The sequence below is a fragment of the Crinia signifera genome, chromosome 8 (assembly GCF_055691185.1).
Source record: "Crinia signifera chromosome 8, ASM5569118v1, whole genome shotgun sequence".
NCBI lineage: Eukaryota > Metazoa > Chordata > Amphibia > Anura > Myobatrachidae > Crinia > Crinia signifera.
The window spans coordinates 140,609,511-140,621,693 of record NC_139224.1 but is presented as its reverse complement, the minus strand read 5'-3'; the positions used below and the strand labels follow the sequence as shown (position 1 = coordinate 140,621,693).

Here is a 12,183-nt window from a genome sequence, read left to right as displayed (position 1 = left end):
GTCTACTTTTGTAGGTAGACTATATGTTGAGCAGGCTAGAATTATCCTCAATATAAGGTAGCCTCAGTGTTGAATAAGAAACACCCGTCTACTTTTGTAGGTAGATTATATAGGTTGATATAGGATGATAATCAGTATTAAGGATATTCTCCTTTATTTATCAACTCTTCATTGGAGACCGATTGAGATAAACTTGTATAGCATAGGATGTTTCTATCTGAGTCTCCTGGGGTGCAAACACGTCAACACATTACTCGGCCAGCACTAGTAATGACATATGTTAGAATTCCTCTTATTCCTCTTGTTTAGGCTGGAATTGCTCTTAAAGAGGAGAGAAATACATGTGTAGCTCTTTTTTATCACAAAGAGTTTTTATTGCCGGTCTGTGTCGACATACAATACGATCTATGTCAACATGAAATAATTTTGACAATTGCTCATTGGTGAAAAAGGTTTTAATACACCGTTGAAACAATGGTGAATCGATTGTACTCAAGCACTATTGGTTTTAATACATTTTAGACAAACAGCAGGAGCGCTGCCTATCAGCACATAATGGTTTTAACAATCACTGATTTATAAGCAAAGTTTTCATACACTCTTGAAGTGACTGTGAGTTAATTGTGTTCAAACACTGTTTGTTTTTAGTCTTTTAGTCAGTGTGGTACACTTGGACAATTAGCATGGGCGCTGCTAAAGGTTGGTGGTAGGTACTTAATAGTAATCCACCTGTGTTATCAACACAGCTACCAAAATTCAGTAAAGGGTGGGGGCACTGATCGCTGTAAATGGTAAATAAGTTGCAGCGTGCCCTCCTATAAGCAGTATAAACGTACAGAGTACAGTGATAGTGCTAAGTTCGATTGCCTTAGATATATTGAGGTCAATCCCTAATTAGCAGCAAGTTTCTGCCCCCAGCTAATTGTTATTGGATGGTCACAGGATATCACCAATGGTGCCTGCTGCACGGTGATAGAACAGTGTGCATAACAATGAAAGGGTTCCTGTGGGTTAAAACATAAGTCAAAAATACATCCTAGTCAGATGCGAGTCAAAGAGCGTCACCGCTAGCCGGCGTACGCTTCGCATTTAGCTTTTTCAAGGCCAACCCGACAGGCCCTTCTGAGGTGTTTATATACCCTATCAATTGGTGGGCGTGAGTATCTCAGAGTTCAGTAGCTAGAGAGTATCCAATCATCTGTTCGCTCCTTCTCTGGAGCGACGTATGATCGTTCAGTGGGCTTGGTTAAATCAATTGGCGGGCGTGAGTATCTCAAGATTCAGTAGCTAGAGATTGTCCAATCATATGTTCGCTCCTTCTCCGGAGCGATGTATGGTCGTTTAGTGGGCTAGGTTAAGTCACACTGCGTATGGGAATTCTTGTAGAGCATTTGACCAATGGCCGGATCATTCGAACTCGATGGGCGTGGTGAATTCAGATGTATAACTCTAATTAACATATATTACGTAGTTGACTCTATGTGTGTATTTTATATTATATTATATTATACACATGTTTGGTGATCTCTTCTCCAAGCCGTGATGAACGTCTGGAATGGCACATAGAATGTTAGCATTTATAAACTTAGCTAGTATGCGTGACAGCGATATGAATGTCCCTTAAATACTAAAGAGTAAAGAGTGATAAATGAGACACTGACATATGTCTTAAATAGTGCATGTAAGTAGGTTTTATGCAGTTCCCTCACATAACTGTTGATCATAAAACTGTACAGTATATGGCGAGACAAAAAGTAAACTTTGTAACCGTTTGTCTCAGTAATGATTTCCCACTGACTGTTGTCAATGATAGAAGTGGAATGTGATGGAAGAGCGTGCATTTTTTAAAAAGAAAATGATGTGTGGTATGCATGAATATTTCATAATTAAGTGGTTGGTATTATAGTGCATAACTGACTATGTCAGTCTCTATCATAAGGATGTGAACAGTTTAAAGTGTATCACTGATAGTGACGGTAGATTTAGATGAAGGTTATGGCCCACATCCGTACTGATATAGTGGAAGGGAGGCAGTGAAAAAAAACCCAAACAACAAGTGTAACAAATTAAAACAAAACGTGATATAAAACTGTGCAGAACGGGAACAGGGGTATTAGTGACCCCATTGTTGTGGATAGTGTATGTATAATTACTTTAATTGTAAAAAACAGCTTATGAAATAAAATTTAAGAAAATTAATATTTTTTTATTTTTTTATATATTTGTTTTGTCGACAGGAATTGTATCGACAGTTTTGATTTCATATTGGAATAAGATAAGGTAAGTATGATTGGTCTCTACATTCCTAGGTGTGCAAATTTTGAAGAATAAATCAATGTGGTAGGGTTGATGAAAGTTTGTCGACAGAGAGTCTGCCTCATAATGTCGACAATTCTTGAGTTGGGATAGAGTTTTGCAATGAAACATCTAATTTCCCATATGTACACTAAGGAGACATACGTCTAGTGAGAAGGCAGGGTGTTTGGGGAATTAGTTGGAGTGTTTGAATATGTTCCAACAACGAATTGTGTCTGGGCAGCAGTGGTTCCCTTAGTCATCAGGAGGCAAGGTGCAATGCACCTGCGGCACCAATGGTAGTTCCGTCTCTAACCTAGCCCTAACAGCCCTAACTCTAATCCTACTGGTAATCATAAGGCATGGAAATGTCAGCATTCTGACAATGTCAACATTTCAGACTTTAAAATCCTGTTGAAATTAATTGATGACTCCATTTTAACCATGACGCGGCCAAGTGGTTCTTATCTGCAATCAACGTCTGTGTGTCTATGTAATATTGACATCTTAAATAGTAAGATAATGAACGGTGCGGAGCTAAAAATCATTACCTTACCACCTATAGGTTTTATGATGCTCTGTCCTGTAGTATAGCGAACATGTAGGGCTCATTTGGGTGAGCGTATTCCCTGCTAGGTGATACATATGGTGAAATCTATCAGTCATCAGTTCTGAATTCTGTTCTTCTTTCCTCTGTAAAGTTAAGCACCAAGCCTGCACTCCAATAGGGGCTAATAATCAATTGTCTTATTAAATTTGCTTGTTCATATGATTTGTTTGCATTACCTATGTAATCACAGATCTTGTCAATAAAGCTGGGTTCACACTTAATGATGTGTGTTCCCAGCAGCATCGTGCATGGCGGGTATGTTGCTGGCATCAGTGTAGGAATACATACACTGTATATATATATCATTTATTATAAGCAAAGTTCACATTTTTTTTGAAGCAATGTAGAGATAGAGTAATGTGGCCAGTGCTAAGGACACAGGTGGTCTCACCGGACACTCCAAGGGTTCAAGAAGAGGAAGGGGGGGCTGCCTATTTGGCCCACAATTTCTGATGGCAGCCCTGATCCTAAGTAAATCTTTGATTTTTAGGGATTGACAATCCCTTAAAAAGCCGCTGTTAGCAGCACACCTTATTATCACTTATACTGATCCTAAGTAAAACTGGTAAGAATTTAAAAGAAGATCGGCAATTCCTGGATCTGCTTTATTGATTTAGCGATGCCCCCCACCCACCAAAAGTGAATAGGCCACCCACAAGCCATTGACCTCATCTCTGCCTTAGATCTCTGTGTGCAATTTCGTAATCAAGTCAAGAAGGGAAATATTAATCAAACTTGGCTGTACCGTCACTGTTCCATTACCCCATTTGCACCTAAAATTGTTTTATAAATACATGACTGATCCACAGAGCGCAACCCCATCACAGGGAACAATTTCAGGCTTCCTGAGTGCTATATGAATCTCGCTAGCGAGCTTGGCAGAGTCTATCTAAACCAACATGTTCTCTGCCAGAGACTTGCAGAAATTTGTCGTACATCTGTTATTATACTGAACAATCACACACACACGTACACACAAATCTATTTTTGTTTATCGCTTTTGAAGGCAAGAAAGAATAACCCACATTTCTCATCAATGGGACATTCCCTCTGACTCACATCCGATCAAAGAAAAAGATGCAGATGAACGCCAAATCTAGCAGGGACGTGGTCCTTAGAGTTCCAGTTCACAGCATAATATTTATTCCACATTTAAGAGCCCGTAGTTAACACAAAAATAAATCTGCAAAGGCAAGAAAAGGGAGCTTGTAACTATATTATTTTACGCTCTTAATCTACTCTAAAATTAATGAACTGTGGACAAAAGGTAGGAGGAAAAAAAAAGAAAGGCACAGTCTGAGGGTAATTTCTAGACAATGCTCCGTCATTTCCCATACATAAATGATTTATTATTACAGAATGTTTAAAGTTAAACAGCCCTTGGCTAAGGATCATGGATGTGTCAGATCGAGAAAAACTGATAAACAGATTACAGACCTAAAAAGCAGAATACAGAATAACCAACCTTCCCATCCATCCATATCCATAAAACTAAAGATACTGTATCAATCATGGAAAGAGAATGTATATTTTCACAGCTATGATCAAGGAGAGATATCAGCTGGACATATTAGACAGTTGTTACTGAATGGAGATTCAAAATACCTTTATGCCAAACAAAAGATGAATGACAATATAAGGAAACACCCGTGCTGGATTCCGAGCAACAATGCCGGTATTTTTAAAGCGGCAATCCTTTTCAAGGTTAAACCAGGTTGGTTTTATCTTGTAAAGGATTGCTGCCTTAAAACTCAATTACATTTACCCACTAGAGCTTTGCTCGTCTTAATAGACTGGCAAATCTCCCAAGTTTTAATATACAGGTTGGCCACCGATAATCCGGCACCCTGGGTTCCAGCACTGTGCCAGATAACCGTCTTTGCTGGAATATCTGTGGTATCCCCTGGAGCGCATGTGGAGGGACACGCTCCTACTGTAGTTCCCCCAACTGCGACTTACCCCCTCTGCACCCGTTTCCATCTGTATGACCATCACTTCCCCTTTGCGGCTCCCCCGCAGGCAGCATGGCTCCCTCACATGCAGCGTGGTTCCCTCCCGCTGCACTTTTTAACCCTCCTGCAGCCTTTAAAGCCTCCCGTAGTCTTAATTCCCCCAGCACCTGATGTGACTGGATTAATAGAGGTCTAGAACCATCAAATGCCTGAAAATCAGTGGTCAACCTGTATTAGCTTGATTATCCTTGGCTTAGTGAACATAGGTCCGGCCAAACAATGGGGCAGATGAACTGCAGCTCTAGTCCTCCATGTAAATAGGCCCTTCATCATGGTAGCGTGATGATGATGATGATATATTTATAGTTTTTATGCAAAACCATTGATTATGATATGACAGTTAATGAAGTAGGAAAGCAATTTTGTAAATGATGGGTCCCTAGAAAAAAAAGTTCATCTCTCTATGCAGTGGTGGATTTCCAACAAACCTCACCCCACTATTGAGTGACACTTGTTGGGTTGGGGCACAACATGCTCACTTGCATAAGCCCTGATAGGCTGATGGACAGATGAGGCCAGGTGATTTTTATTTATGTATATATTTTTGTAACTGGTGAGGAGGAGATCAGTGGTTGGTAAATGATAGTGGTGGTGGTGGAGGGGTAAGATTGGTGCTGCTTTGGCAGTAGAGAGTTCCCAAGATCAAGAGGGCCATGCCATAATGGGGAGAAACTTGTAATAAGGTGCTTAGGGGGAGGCTGGGGCATGACCCATAATTTTGCCTCTGCTCTAAGTGACTCTACTCCAGTTTAGGGTTCAGAATCAGTTATTTCCTGCAGTGTTTCATCACTTGAGGCTGACTACGGTACCTTTGTTGGAAGAAAGAAGAGTAACAGGGGCAGATGTATTAAGCCTGGTGAAGAAAAGGTGAAAACACACCAGCCAATCACCTGTGTTTTAAAAATGACAGTTGGGAGTTGATTGGCTGGTGCATTATCACTTTCCACTTTATCTCCACGTTATCTCTTCACCAGGCTTAATACATCTGGCCCAATGTCTCCTAAAGACAGGAAAGCAGTATTCTCTTCCAATATGTCAATTCTATTTCTATTTGTGTAGGAGGTATACACACCCACATGGCACTGACCACAGCTCACTTTACAGCACCAGGAGTCACACAGCTAAAGAGGATCCGATCACCATCAGCCCTCCCAATGCACCAATCACCAGTCCCCAGTTGAGTATGAGCAGCGCTGGGTTGATTATGGTGGTGGTGGTGGAGGGTGAGGGCAGATTCCTGGCAGCAACAGTAGTGGCAACAATGTTGTCGGTGGCGCATGCGCAACATATGCTCTGTATTTTACATGAGAAAAGTATCCTGATAAGCCATTCTCACAAGCTCTGTGTCTGTATGCGATTATTGATACATCCATGCAATGGAATCAATTATCGCATTGTGGATTGTGGGTTAGTTTTATCGCATCACATCCTCAGATGCAGGTGGTGATAAACTGGCCCCATAAAGAGAGAGAGAGATGATAATTTAGTTTTTGCCTCGCTAGCGTTCTTCAATTATTACATATATGATCATAATACACAGTTCGGTCTCAGGGAATCCATATCAATGCTGTGAAACTTGTTTCTCATTTAAGTCAGAATCATCTTATTAATCAGTCCAGCACATGGCTACACCTAGCGCTTGCCACACAGAGGGTTTATTGTGTAGCATGGGAATCAACCAACAGTACTTTACACTCTTTATCGAACATACTGTACTCATGTATATCCAGTATTCATCAATACTAGAGGTGTGCGGTGCGGTTGCCATGAAGCACAATCACATCCAGGGTTCCGCGTTGAATCGAGTCCCACTTCAGAATAACTTTGGGGTTCTTAGTGGAACCCAGTCCTGCTCAGGTCTGATGTCAGTTTGGAACTCAAATTTAAAAAGTGATCTCTGGTTTTGGTGTAAGCAGGGACCAAATGACATTATTTTAGCTGTTTTTATCGACTTTTATCTATGTTTTTTTATTTAACAATGCTTATCTAATCCAAAACCAAACCAAAAACGGAATCTGAGCCAAAACACAATGATGAATTAGTGCCAAAATGGGGTCCCCGTACATATCTAATCATTACTCTATGGCTCTGTTGGCATTCTCAGCATGGTGCTGCCTAATGTAGAAGAGCTATGCTATTTCTGCACTATATGGTGTAGTGGCAACATTATGTATTGGTGCATACTGAATACGATACTTACTGCAGTTGCTACCATATTTATTATGCCTAAAACAGCCAGTGAAGGGCTGGAGAGAAATAATGGTACTTGTATAGTTTCACGGCAGCAGCACTACGCTAAGTTTGAATCCAACGTTATCAGCGTAGCCCCGGCAGCAGCACTACGCTAAGTTTGTTTGAAGCTACATTATCAGCATAGTCCAACGGCTGCCTTACTTCTGTAGTTTCATGGCGGCAGCTTGAACTACGTTGTCAGTGTAGTGACTCCGCGGCAGCCCTGCGGTGACAGGTCATTGTGGCACTTGTAGTTCCACAGAGAAATAGACAGCACAACGCTAACAAAGGGGGCATCTAAAGTAGACACCCCTGCACATCGCTAACAAAGGGGGCTTCTAAAGTAGACACCCCGGTACATAGCTAACAAAGGGGGCGTCTAAAGTATACACCCCGGCAAACCGCTAACAAACACTAAAAGTACAGCGTCGGCAAACTGCTAACAAAGGGATCATCAAAATTTAGACGCTGTAGCATCTTAATTTAGATGCTAACAAAGGGTGCATCTAAATTTAGATGCTCTAGCGCGAGGGGGCGCGTTATGCGTCCTCCTGACCTTTTCATACCCCCACTAACCACGTCGGCGTGGAGTTGATCTTATAAAGTGTTGCGAGCGCAGCGAGCCACCGAGCCCGAAGCGCGGCGAGCGCAGCGATCCCCGCTAGGGGACGCGGATTACTTCACATGTATTCCGCGTCCCCGCGTAGGGCTCGCTGTGCTCGCCATGCTTCGGGCTCGGTGGCTCGCTGCGCTCACTACACTTTATAAAATCACCTCCACGCCGACGTGGATAGTGGGGGTATGAAAAGGTTGGGAGGACATGTAACGCGTCTGCTCGCCATGCTTCGGGCTGGAGAGGATGGTGGGGGTGTTTCCGGAACACATTCACACCTGCCATATCATACATCTGAGACAGTAATGACCAGTGCCGGCTCTACCACTATGCAGCTTTAGGCAGCTGCCTAGGGCGCCAGGATCTAGGGGGGCACCACCAAGTCTGCCTAGCAAAAAATCAAGGATGTCTGTGATGATCCTTGTTGTACTTAATGCAGGTGGTTGCTGTGAAACCTCTACGACCTCACCTCCATACTTCCTCTTGAGGCATACTTTCCTATTTTGCTGCCTTCTCTTCCTGTACTCTGTTGTGGGTGGCAAAGGGGAGGGTGCTGGGGGCCTCCAGAGAAAGCAGGGGTCTGTCCCACCTACCTGAGGGACTGGGAAGACAACTCAATTTTGGGAGGCTCCCTGCCATTCCAGAATGTTAGGCAAGTATGCATTGATGTTGGAATATGGTTATTGGTGGCATTATGGGGGGGGGGGGGAGTGGCAGTAGGTTGAAGTTTTGCCTAGGGTGATGAGAAGCCTTACACCGGCCCTGGTAATGACGACATGTGTTAACCGGTAACTTTTTTAGGTTTTTAGTTAATAATAAAGAAGAAGAATTAAGGAAATTATCAAATGACAATACGCTGTTTCTGGCAGGGATGCTACTTCTGACTAACTACGATGCTAGAACAAGACGCTGTTTCTGACAGGGACGCTAGTTCTGACTAACTACGATGACTACGCTAGTCCCGGGAACACTACGCCGATTCTGACAGGGACACTACGCTAACTACATACTGCCTACGCTGACTATGCTGGTCGCGAGAACACAGCACGCTACTTCTGACTGACAAATACTAAAATAATAATACTCAGAAGGGACAATACAAAGCTTCAGCTTCCCCAGCTTTGTGGGGCACTTCTTGACAGTGTTATACATGGTCCCCAATAGGTATAGGTAATGCTAACTCTAGGTAAAGTTGACATGTAATAAACTGAGCAGACAGAGGCGTATCTATAATGGGTGCACAGTGCACAGAGGCCCCTGAGTCCCATTTTGGTAATACTTAACCTCCGAAGTTCCACTGCAGTGGCAGGAATGCTGCAGAAATCGTTGGAAAAATACAGAAGTGGACATTTTCCCGGTGATCTGCGCATACGCAGTGGAGTCTTGGTGCTCTAGTGCTCAGACTCCACAGTGCAGTGGAGGTTCGCACATGCACTGTAGAGTCTGAGCCTGGAGCGCTCAGACCTTACTGCTCCCAGCACCACTCCTGGCAGAGAGGAGGTTCCTCCTCTCTAAAGATGCCCCTGCAAGAAGAAATATGAGCAGAGAAATGCAAAAATGCAAAAATACAGGGACCACAAGTCACTGTTGGTAAATAAGACGAAAAAGTTATAACTCCTTTACTGTGCATATATATATATATATATATATATATATATATATATATATATATATATATATACACACACATTTACTGTACACTAACTGTACACTAACTATACATTTGTTACAGAGGACCAGCCCAAGCACTCTGTACTGGTTAGCCAAGCCTCTGTAGTGACTGGCCAACAGCCTCTAAGCATGGGCCCCGGCCATTGCATTCCTTGGTGGGCCCTTTATGCCCTAGTCCAGTGATAGCTAACCTTGACACTCCAGCTGTTATTGAACTACACATCACAGCATGCCCTGCATCAGTAATTTTAGCATGGCTAAATAGAAAAACTGTAGCAGGGCATGCTGGGATGTGTAGTTCAACAACAGCTGGAGTGTCAAGGTTAGTCATCACTGCCATAGTCCATCACTGTATATGGTCATTAGTAAATGTTTTCAAGACAACACTTCTGGTAGTGGAAATATAAAAGAGAGATTGTGAGTTAAACCTGATGACAGTTTGGAGTCCAGTAACTGATGTCTTTGAACTGAATATTTCAAGATGCTTCAACAGATTACTGAATGCAAGGAACTTGAGAGTCTGTGACTTCCCGTCTCTTTTACTTAAATTCTCCATAGACATAAACTATTTAATACCAGCTTAATAAAAAAAAAATGTTCTTTACAAAATAATGACAATGCTTATAAGAAGAGACACCAAGCACCATATATAAAGTTTGATGTTGCATTAAGAACAGGACGTTCTAAATGTACATCTACTGTACTACTGGAGTGTGTAATACACTAAACCAGGGATAGACAACTCCAGTCCTTCGAGAGCTACCAACAGTTCGTGTTTTCCAGACCACCTCGCAGGTGCACAGGTGCATTCTTTACTCACTGACAAATTACAAAAGATCCACAGGTAGAGATAATTACTTAGCTTGTGATTCTGTGCGGAGACCTGGAAAATGTTAACTGTTGGTAGGACTGGAGTTGGCTACCCCTACACTAAACCATGCTGACGCGTTTTGCTACTGAAGGTTCATCAGGCACCTCTGGGGAAGTCTTGTTTAATTAAGTAAGCGAATGTGTCTGTGTGTCTGTGTATATGTATGTGTGTGTGTGTAATGGTTTGGAGCAGATTTAGAAAACCATTGCACAATATTAGGGTGCACTGCATATTTTCAAAATAGGATTCATATGAAAGTCAATCCAAAACCGACAGCGTTGATGAACTGTGTCAGCGCTATTAAGTCATTAGACAAAAAAGATTGCTCTTCATCTAACTTCTGTGTTCCAAATGATTAGATTATTAATTCATACCGGACATAAAGGTGATAGCTATTACCAAATGTTTATTATCCCTACAGAGAGGTTACTCTGTGCCCCATGTGGTAATTACCACAGTGACATTTCAGATAGACTTGAACCTACAGTGATGTCTCTGCCAGTAGCATCAGGTGCTGTGTACACTTGTTCAGCTTTGATGTGTGACATTATGCCAAGAATTAACAATATGGAATTCAGCTGCTCATAGTTTGCAGATCCAATGGAGTAATATAAGGTAACTCCTGCTACTAAATATTTATAGAATCAGGAACCCATGGATTCTCCAGCTTCTTCTGCTGCTATAACATCTGTCACTCCCAATATAGTACTTCTGTAGGAAGACTACTCCAAGCATGAAAATATTTAGAGACCGTGTCTTGGGCTCCAACTATATTCATTCACTGGAAGGAATACAAGTTCATTCATACTTGGGTGCCTGGATAAGTATATAAGGTGATTCAGGCTCAAAGTTCCAGGGATGATCTCCAAGACCGGGAAACCTCCAATATAACAGATCCCCCTCCAATATAAGTTAAGTCATATGAACGAGATATTGTAACATTCACAAATATATGTATATAGGTTCTTGATAAAGCTTAGAATACTTGAAGTTGAATTATAACCCTAGTAGCTTGGCGGGTGCTATAAACCGCATCATGTAATTATCCAGAAGAGGTCCTAGTGGCTTCCTGCTGTTTTCTTGAAAAGTCTTTGGCCACGGAAGTGCTTACAAATAAAATGCTTCAACCATGAAATGGGACTTATCGGAAATAAGATACAGTCTGACAGATTCTTACACAATTTCCTGCAATATTTCTGCTTATTATTAATAACCATTTCATTCAAAACCACATGAAGATCAGATATGTCTTCTTATTATAAACCCAGTCTAAACCAGGTCTAGATATGTCACTTAATCCACAAACATCAGCTGTATTGAAAGACGGTTTGTTCAAAATTCATGTCGACCAATATTTATCTACACTGCAAAGAAATCAAGTAGAAATCTTACAGTAAGTCAATGACAATGTGAAGCTGTAAATACACCATTTGCTATGTATTATACAGATGGGTTTTGATAAGGCAAATGGATATAACAAAAATCCAAAAAAGACAATAGCTCAAAATAACTGGATTGATTAAACCAAAACAGCAGTGCTTGACCCACTGAATGTTGGAGCTCTAGGAACCGGTAAAAAAGCAATCACTAGAGCAGTATAAAAAATGCATTACAAGTCTCTGGCAATGGCATGTCCTAACTTTACAATGGAGTGTCTAGTATCTAACCTGCATTTTATATGTCCATAGAGAGTACGGTTGTTTATGCTGCACCTTTTAACCCACAAAGATTGAACTGAGTAGTGATTAAGTTATTCTATGCTGGATCATGTAGCAAGAAGGGACCTGTGAGTGAATCCCTGGAGCAAGTCAATGGTGCTTTAGAAAGATTTAAAGCCACTGTATAAAGATACTAAAGCGACTCCATATACTATGACAAT

General features: G+C 41.6%; 1 protein-coding gene across 2 annotated transcripts in view; it reads right to left on the bottom strand.

Moving 5' to 3' along the window:
- The window catches only part of TNR (tenascin R), a 413,177-nt gene that overhangs the window by 399,998 nt on the left and 996 nt on the right, over positions 1-12,183 (bottom strand). The gene's annotated exons all lie outside the window — the stretch shown is intronic.